Here is a 10,102-nt window from a genome sequence, read left to right on the forward strand (position 1 = left end):
TTAAAGCCTTTCTGAATAAACAAACAGCCGTTTGACTGATTTTCCCTGAAGTGGCCTCCGATCTAAACAATTTAAGATCATTTGCAGCAAAAAGATCCAGATTCAGGATCATAAACACAAACAGAGATTCTGTTTCTGCACAAGAGCCTCAAATATGTTGGACAGTTTAATCAGGAATCAGATTAATTCATACTTGTATGCAGCAATTTATTCCCATAAATCAGGTGAACAGGAGACAGATTACATTTAAACTGATGCTGTTTTCAGTCGAGCAAATACGAGAGCAGAGCTTCATGTATTATCAGATGTTCGTTTCCGTATGGAGCCAAACGCTGAGCGCCAGCGTGTAAAAACACTTTTATTAAGACACAAGGTCCTCACGCTGCACATTTTTCCTGCCTCTAACACATCAACTCTGAGGACACAATGTTCAGCTGCTGCCTGATAGATCCCGCCCACTGACTGGTGACATGGGAACCAGGTACTCAGTGTTATTCACTTCACCTGTCAGTGGTCATAATGTTTTGGCTGTCGGGGTTTTACTCGCAGATATTAGAAAGTGTAAAGGGTAACTGATCCCACGTGACCTCTCCTGGATCTGATCAGGTAAGAAATCCATCTACATGCTGAATAAAAGGTGTAGAGAACATCTCTCTTACAACAGCTGAATATCATGTTAGCAGGAATCTCTGTGATGGAAGATGACTCTTCTTTTGTTCCCTTTTTACCGCTGATGTTTGTGGACTCACACAGAGGATCGCTCATGAGAACACACATTGTGGCAGCAGCTGATGGAAACTAACCCCCCCCTCCTGTGTTTACTCTGAGTGTTGATATACATCGCAGAGAGTCGCTTTCAGCTCGGGTGGAGGTTTGCAAAGACGTCCAGGAGGCATCATCAAATTCAGCTGTAATTCTGATTTACAGATGCAGTTTGTTGTCTTTTGAAGCAGTTTCATCACAGATGATGAATTAAATCAGGGGGTCTTAAAGCCTGAGACTGTGCCCCCCCCCCCCAATCAAAGCCTGGAAAAAGGTGCCATGCTTAATTTCTGGATGCCTTAAGGGATCATGATTATGTCACAAATGTTATTTATGTATTTATAAGCTGTGTTTATTCCTGTTTTATTGTTTGCTTCATTGCCCTCCATGCAAATTGCACAGAATGACTTACAGTTTATCATCTGGGTTAGGGTCTAACAGTCTAATTCTACTCTACATGTGCGGTACCATGTTAAATGTATAGAATAGTGTCAGAGAAATGCAAAACACCTGAAATGCTCCACTTGTCCTTCCTTTTGAGCCACACTGACATCAGTTATTAAGAGTGTTTTGGAGGGAAAGTGTGGTTTCTGCTCATTTCCTTTCTCGTGTAACTGTGTGCATTTTACTGTGAAGCGCATCGAGTTCCCTGTAATGAAATATGCTATAGATGGGTTTCTGTGCAACGTCATCACCGAGATGCAACCAGGAGGCAGAACGCAGCACTTCAGTTTATACAGCAGATCTCGCAGCAGAAATTGTGATGACTTACTTTTTACTTATTACTCATTTAAAAAATATTAATATTACTTTACTTATTACTGGGTGTTAAAAGTAAATGGTCACGTTACTTGTTACGTTAGAATTACTTTCAACCACTGCAGTGACGGAAAACCTGTTCAGCAGCGCGTTTTAGAAATGAATCCACTTTACTGGAACAATAATTAACCTGAGGCGTCATTCCTGCCTGTGGCCATCAAGCTTTATAACTCCTCCCCCTAAATATCTGACACACGGACACTTAGTTAGTTTTTAAACTGGATTGTATTGTCTATTTTTGTGCAATATTCTCCAATTTATTCACTACTCCTTTTTTGGTTCACCATAATAATTCTCTAATGTAAATATTGTACATACCCACACTCTTGTTTTATTTTATATTTATATATTCTATCTACCTTTTATTACTATTTCTATTCCTTATGCCTTGACATGTGAGCAATTGTGACAAAGAATTTCCCCTCAGATCAATAAAGTGATTCTGATTCTGAACAAGCAGCCGAGCTGAAAACACAGGATGCTGCATCCTACAGGCTATGGATATAGGCAATTTAAAAAGAATACAAAAACTAAACTAAGGGCATATTCATAACAGCAACCATTAGTATGAATTTGTTTTGTGTTTTTTTTAAGCCTATAACGTTTTTTAGCGCCACTGTCTGAGATAAAAAAAAAAAAATCAAGCAAGAGTCTCAATTTTTAAACTGTTTAGCACTGTTATGCAGTTAGAAGAGAAGTATTCAGTGCTTTTACAAAACACAATGTTGATTAACGCCACTCTGTCCTGCCGCGTGGACGCTTCACTGATGGTAACGTTAGCTGGCGGAGTTTCTCTCTACACGCCAAGTTTCACGTTTCTTAGCAGATGCTTCAATAGAAAATTGTTCGCGGTTGAAAGCTTTTTGCTGGTCTCATCTCTGAGTGTGACACAGCTAAGTTAGGCCGAATGGCCTGTGGAGCTCGTTATTCCTTTACATTTTATTCATTTAGCTGACGCTTTTATCCAAAGCAACTATTATGTCAAAGGTCGCACGCCTCTGGTTTACATGTGTTCATCATGTGTCACAGTGGGGAGTCGAACCCAAAGGCATGTGTCTGATCCACTGTTCCATCACCACCCCGTGCCTTTTAGCGAGCAGCTGACTTGAACGACGTTGCGTGCGGTGTCGCTGATCTACAGCGCGGTCGTGTATGTGCTGTTAATATGCGAAACACAAACAAACAGACTCTGAAATGACAGTTTATTGAGTCAACAAGAATTTACAAACGACGCGTAACCTACGTTGATTACAGCGGTTGACTACAGACTTCTGACCGGCTACTGAAGCGCTGTTGCCCCCCGGCTGCAGGCGCGTCCAGCAGTGTTTGTATACAAGAAACCCGTCTATGTCAACGCATAAATCACCTTTTCTCATGACAGTTTGGGAAATAGCTGTTTTTGCCTTCTAAGAAGTGCACGACAAGTTGTTGAATGTCAACGTCATGTCGTTTTGTTTTTGACAGCGTATCTTTCTTCAGTGCAAGTTGTCGGAAACAGTTGGCTTTGGTCAAAATGGTACCAAACCTGACAACTTCGCTGGGAAGACAAGTTCCAGCGCAGAACTCTAAAACCGCAAACTGTGTTTTTTATATTTCTGTTTTGGATTTAAAAAAAACACGATTCAACGTGTTCATCTAAGGCTACACATCAACACTGCTACGTTTGTGTTTTAAAACAGAGCTGTAAAAAGAGAACGATCTCCGTCCACAGCAGCGTTTTAGCTGCGTATCGGAGTGGATCTGCGTTAAAACTGAAAACGCACATCATGTGACCGTTCACGTACGCTGGGCGTGCACGAGTCGACGCAAAGCAAATACGGAGACACGCACAGCACAAGTGTTATTTACACAGTACAGAATACTTTAATAAACTAAAACTCTGTCAGCAGCATCGTGTTTCTGCTTTGCATGACTGAAAAGAGCCAATCAGGAAGCCGAGCGTCTGCGTCATCGTTTTCACCTGTCTGCACTTACAAGAGTTTAAAACCAAAACGGGGTCAGCAGCGTTTGTTCAGATTCGCGAGGACGGGAGTTTCAAACATAGAAAAAGTTAGTTCTTAAAGTGAGAAACCTCTCAATCAGAAGGGGGGCGTACTTTTTTGGGGGTACAGTTCCAGGTACTTAATTTAGACTGGGGTAAAGTTCTTGAAGGCTGCTGCAGTGATTTAGATGATTAATGTTGTTCAGTGAAGTTCAAACTCTGGTTTCATCTTCTCCACCATGACTGAATCTCTTTCTCTAAATAAACTCTTCAGACTCCACGAACCAAAGACTGACATTCACTGTTATTTATGTGTCTTACAGACTGAATGATGACAGAGATATTTTTAATGGATCAGTCGTCAATAAAAAAAATAAAGACAAAAAAAATCAAGTTGCAGGTGAGTGAAAGTAGGAAGTGACTCTGGCTCTGAGACACACCGGATCCGAACACAGCTGCTCTGTAGGCTGGAAGGAAAGTGTTCGGCTGAAGGAGGGGAGGGCATGATGGGAAGTATGAGTCACGGCGGCCTCTCGTCCCCCTTGAGGCCGCTTCATTTCCTGAGCTCAGCAGCTGCTGGTGGTGCTTGTGAATATTGGAGCAGCCGACCGTCAGCAGGCTTCATGATGATGTTGAGATGAGTGGGAGAGCAGCAGCTGATCCAAGTCCTCCTAAACAGCAAAAACAACTGAGTTCTTTTAAAAGTGTTTTAAAGGAAAATTCAGCTTTTTACAACTCGGGTCTCATTCATGTTGCAGTAAAGCAGTTATGTTAGCAGCACGGCGCTCTGGATGCTAAAGTTGTCCCGTTTCTGTTCCCCTCAGGATGAACTGGGATAACTCTGGTCATCCTCTGACTTTCTGTTTAGCGCCATCCTCAGGTCAACGTGGACGCAGTCTCCAAGATGTCAACGCAGACTTCTGAAGAGCCGTTTTGGAGCTCAGGGAGGGCGGCTCCCATGCCTCGCCATCTAGAGGGGAACCCACCAACCCGTTCTCACTCCCAAGTCATGTGGACGCATGGTCAAGACCCGTTGGCGTCAGTTTAACGCACTGTTGTAGTTCAACGCAGTGAGGGAAACCCTGCAGTGTCACTTTTGAACACTAAACGTAGGTGTAGGAGAGTGAACAGAAAAGTCACAGTAAGGAGGTGGTTGCGGTGGACGGTCGGCCAGAAGCCGCACTTTCAACCAGGAGGCCGGTGTTCATGTCCCGTGTGAACACTGAATGTTTTTACATAAGTAATGTCACAAAACCGACGAATGCAACGTAGTTATTTTAACCCTGATCTTTTCCTAACCAAAGTGCAAAGTTTCACTACTACGTTGCATAGTTATCGTTGCTAACTCGACAGTGGCGCCGAAAGACGACGCTGAAGGGCACCCAGGGCGTTAAAAAGCGACGCCAAGGGAACTCGACCAGCGTCCAGTTGTGATGAGTTGGGAATGAGAATGTGTTCCACCCACCTGTCACTCAAATTGGCCACGAACTTAAATATTCATAACTTTAAACAGGTGAGTTATGAAATTCCACATTAGCATTAGCATTGGCATGCTAATGCTAATGTGGAAAACATTGTACCTGCTAAAACAGGAGCATGTTAGCATTTAGTTCAAAGTTATGAGTTAATACTGCCTCTGATTGATTACTTATCGGTAAATCTGGGTCTGATTTTATTTATTACTTTACATACTGCTGGTGTGTGAACCAACCCGGGGATCAATAAAGTCATACCCATAATCTATTTGTTGATTATATTTCATGCTAGTAATCTAAATCGGGTGTAGTGGCTGTTTGTCCATAAACAAAAACAAATAATAACAAACTTCTCAAATGGCCACTTGAGGCTACGTCATGGTTGGGCTTTACGCAGGTTCAGAGGTACCAAAGCAAAGTGATGTCCATAACAAGATTGAGTTTGAGGAGGTTTATTCACACACATAAGCAAGCTTACAGACATTTCTGCTGCCTCTCTCACGCTGGTAAAAAACCATATGCCCTCGTGCCTGCGGCACCTCTCACCTTGACCTACTTATGCAAATGAACATAACACCATGTGACCAACAAACGACAATACAAGTAAAGCATAAATACAAAATAAACCAAATTAACTTTAACAAGAAAAGAAATAAATTAGGCTATAAATTAACTTAAGCCCAAAATAAACAAAAATAAGAATATAGCTCCAACATCGGGAAACTAACTAGTTACTTCAGTTGTAAAATAAATCGGTAGGGCCTAATACAGTGAGGAGAATAAGTATTTGAACACCCTGCTATTTTGCAAATTCTCCCACTTAGAAATCATGGAGGGGTCTGAAATTGTCATCGTAGGTGCATGTCCACTGTGAGAGACATAATCTAAAAAGAAATATCCAGAAATCACAATGTATGATAACTATTTCTTTGTATGATACAGCTGCAAATAAGTATTTGAACACCTGTCTATCAGCTAGAATTCTGACTCTCAAAGACCTGTTAGTCTGCCTTCAAAATGTCCACCTGCACTCCATTTATTATCCTAAATTAGATGCACCTGTTTGAGGTCGTGCGGGTTTCCAGGCAGCTCAGAAGAATCTGAAGTGAGGAACCGGCGCCACCTGCTGGAACAAACCTCAGCACAGCAACAAAACACACAGGAAATATACATTTAAACAAGATGATGTATAAATAAACATGAACAACAAATAAAGAGTTACTTATTAAAATATGCTAAAAATATATTTTGGAAGCTAGAAGGTAAATAAAGATGTGAGAAACAGAATATTACCATTATTAATGATGTGAGAAAACAATAAATAAACTAGCATTTTATTTACAATTATTTACAGTTGTTGTCACTGCAATATGAAGTGAGGAAAAGTTTTCCATCAAACAACAAAGGTCTTAATTATATGAGAACAAATTAAAAAGAATATTAATTGGTAACTATTTTGTTAATCGATTAATGATTTGAGTTATTTTACAAGCAAAACTCTTTTTTGGAGCTGCTGCTTTATTAAAACGATCTGAAAGCTCAGGCTTCAGGAAACTGATGGACGTTTATCATCTGTCTTATCTGACATTGTATTTATTTATTTTATAAGACAATTTGCACATTAATGAAAAATGACAATAATCGTTAATTGCAGCACAAGTCTTAATGTTTAATGAGGAAACCTGCAAATTAAAAGTGAAACAGGCAGAAAATCATTTATGAATCAATTTAAAATGAATAATTAAACTTTTCTGCGGGGTGTGCGCGCGCAGAGTCAGAGGGGTGTGTCCTCTCCGATCTCCATGGGAACGAGATCAAACACGGAAGTCTGCTGCAGGTAAACAAAACAAACAAACCTCTGAACTCACCTGTTTATTTCACCGAAACCAGTTCATTTAAATCATCTTTTGTGGGACGACGCTTCATCTTCGTCTTTTATCGGACGCAGACATTTTTAGTCTCGTTATTTTCCGTCAGTTTCTGTCACTCAAACATCGATCAGCTGATTAACGGTTAAACAGCCGGTAGATAAACCGGTTAGCGGGTTATTTAATGTGATTTTCCTGTTTAATGCGCGACTGAACTCATTAAAAGTCCTCTAAAATACCGTGTTTCTATTATCGGACATCCTCGCATTAAGTGGACACAAGTTAACTTTCAGGATCCGGTTACAACTTAACAAAATAAAATGATTCTTTCTCCACATGAACATTTTTCAAAATAAAGAGTGGAGAGTGAAGCGGTGGCAAAACCTTTAATATCTACTGTTATAATATAATTACACGTGTTTTATTATAATTTGAATATAAGCACGGACTGATATATCTCCTTATATCTACATTAATATTTTAGTTTTGCATCCGTGCCATGTCGGCTCTACCTGCACTCATTATTACTAATCTAATTTACGAATACTTCATTACATTTCTGTTCAGACTGTAAAATACTGTACTTCACTGCTTTTAGATTTTAAGATTTGGATATTTTTGTTATCTATTTCTTAATATCTTGATATGCAAAGTGAGAAATCTTTACGAAATCTTAACGACTCTAACAAACTGTTAACTGTTGGAAAGTAACTAACTACAGTATTTTTTACTGCATTTCAATTTAATTTGGAGTATTATGCCACGTTATGCTTCAACCCCACCAGATGTCAAAGGCAAATATTGTACTTTTTATTATATTTGACAGCTTTTTGGCTTTGCAGGTTGAGATGTTACATTAAAAAATCTGATCTTATTAAATACAACAGATTGTTATTAAGCCTTTTTGCCTTTTATTGATTTGCATATTGGTTCCTCCACAGTGCACATACAAAAAATATCATCCAGGACGACGTGTTTATATTTCACTGTCAGGCAATATTTAAAACACCTAATACAGGACGTGCAAATCACTGAAGTGAGGGAAGAGAAGCAGCTAAGATGACACTGTGCTGCGTTCAGGTGCAAACTGAAGACATAGAAAGCACATACAGAGTATAAATACATAAATTAAATACTAGCATGCTGAAACAATCATTCTTTGTGCTGTATAATAATAATAATAGTATTTTCTTGTTATTACTACTAACAGTACTTGTTGGGTAGTAGCAGCAGTAGTATTAGTACTAGCAGTACCAGTGTCCCCTCAGAGGGTCCAGGATCAGTCTGGGCTCCTGGTTAAACTGTCCTCTGTTCCACAGGTGAACTGACAGGATGCTGAGGTTCAAGGAGGTGGAGTCAGGCCAGGCTCCGCCCCCTGGCAGCTGCGGCCTGGTTGCTAAGCGGTACAGCATCCTGCAGAGTCTGGGCCGGGGGAGCTTCGGCTCGGTCTACCTGGTTCAGGACTCCAGAGCTGCAGACGGAGAAGAGCTGTGAGTACATTCACTTTTTATTTGACAGGCCTTTCCTCCGGCCGAGCCGATCTGGTCCCGGCGCTGCTGGTTGCTTTGTCTCTATGTGAAAGAACAACCGCGTCCAAACACGTCAAAATCTTTTCCCACTTGATCCTCACGGCTCCAGCATCTTTCATAATCCCAAGAAAAAACCTCCAACTCAGTTCTTTCTCACCAGAAAGTGCGAAAGATCGAAACTCGGGGCCTTTCTCAACCCGTGTTCCCGTCTGTACTTGTGTTCTTGTGAAACGTCTCTTTTGTGGCCAAAGTTCTGTCCCAGTATACAAGTCTGCATTTTGGCAAGAAAGGTTAAAATTCCCAGAAGTGTTCTTGACACGCCCATTTTACCCAGGATGCATCGGCTGGTAACTTGTGTGAACTTGGAGAGAAATCAACTGTGTAGATGTCGAATATTGGCAGTTTTAGTGAAAATGATGGACAATTTAGGGTCAGTGAGCTCTTCTAGTTACAAACAAACACAGTGAACGAGTGAATTTACAGTGTAAGAGACAAACTGAGAGGATCCTGTCAGAGACGTTTTAACAGGAGACGCCTCACTTAAAGAATCCTGAATAGAATCCCGTGACGCCCAAGATGGCGGCTGTATGCACATGTCCCGCCCCCTCCAGCAGGAATCCCAAACGTCTGCGTTTAACAGCTGAGCCAGGAAGCATAATCAGCCAATCGTGTGGCTCCACTGGCTTAAGATGATGTTGTGGCGGCGAGGAGCAGGTGTGTGACCTGATCAGATGCGCTACACGACCGCCAAAATCCTGCGTGACAAGGCTCCAGATTTGATTTGCAGTACTTATGAAACACATGGGCTCCTTCTATAAGCAGAAGTATAAAAAACACTTTTTAAACCTTTATGATGGGGGAAAGTCATCAAACTGTGTCAGATTCACCTGCTGATTCTCTACATGCAGGTTTTATGGCTCTCTGCTCACAACAAACTATTTTCATTGTTGATTAATCTGTCGATTATTGTTATGCATCTATAAATTGTCGATCAGCGCTTCCTGAAGCTCAACATGACGTCCTCGCATGTCGCGTTATATTCAGGTTTCTGTCTCAGAGGAGGAAAGAAACCAGGAAATATTCACATTTAAGAATCAGAATTGTTACTTTATTGTCTTGAAAAATGACTAATCGATTATCAAAATAGTTGGTGATTAATTTAATAGTTGACAACTAATCAATGAATTGTTTCAGTTCTGTTATTTCTTACTGCTACAGCTGTGTCTCACTGTGTGTTTTGGAACACACACATTTATGTCTGAAGAGTGATTTTACTTCCAATAAGCTGCTTTATCTCTAAACAAACGTCCATAAATGAGCCTGTCAGGCCATCGGGGGGGGGAACCGTCTGCAGAGCGTCACTAGGTGGCAGCATCGACCTGTAAAACACACACTCACACACACACACACACACACTCACACACACTCTCTTCCAGTTAAAACCATGTATCTCCAGATTTTGAGTGTGTTTGTGATAAACTGCAGCATGATTTGTTCCTTCATGAGTTAAAAAACTCTCCTACTTAAATAAATAAAATCAATGTGTTTGTGTAGCTGCTTATTTATGTATTTATTCATGAATAAGTCATTTTGTGGCTTTGACTCTACGGACTCCTGGCTGAAACTGGCGCTCACCCATTCAGAACCTGGTTACGGTGGACATGGCTG

General features: G+C 40.8%; 1 long non-coding RNA gene across 1 annotated transcript; it reads right to left on the reverse strand.

The window, feature by feature from the left end:
• Positions 1-3,903: 3,903 nt before the first annotated feature.
• Positions 3,904-9,078, reverse strand: LOC123967646. Its single transcript, XR_006824300.1, has 3 exons — positions 6,906-9,078; positions 6,097-6,174; positions 3,904-4,233 (listed from the first exon to the last, which is right to left on the reverse strand). It is a non-coding gene; the product is annotated as an uncharacterized LOC123967646 (long non-coding RNA).
• Positions 9,079-10,102: the final 1,024 nt, after the last annotated feature.

Source organism: Micropterus dolomieu, linkage group LG03 (assembly GCF_021292245.1).
Source record: "Micropterus dolomieu isolate WLL.071019.BEF.003 ecotype Adirondacks linkage group LG03, ASM2129224v1, whole genome shotgun sequence".
Taxonomy (NCBI): Eukaryota; Metazoa; Chordata; class Actinopteri; order Centrarchiformes; family Centrarchidae; genus Micropterus; species Micropterus dolomieu.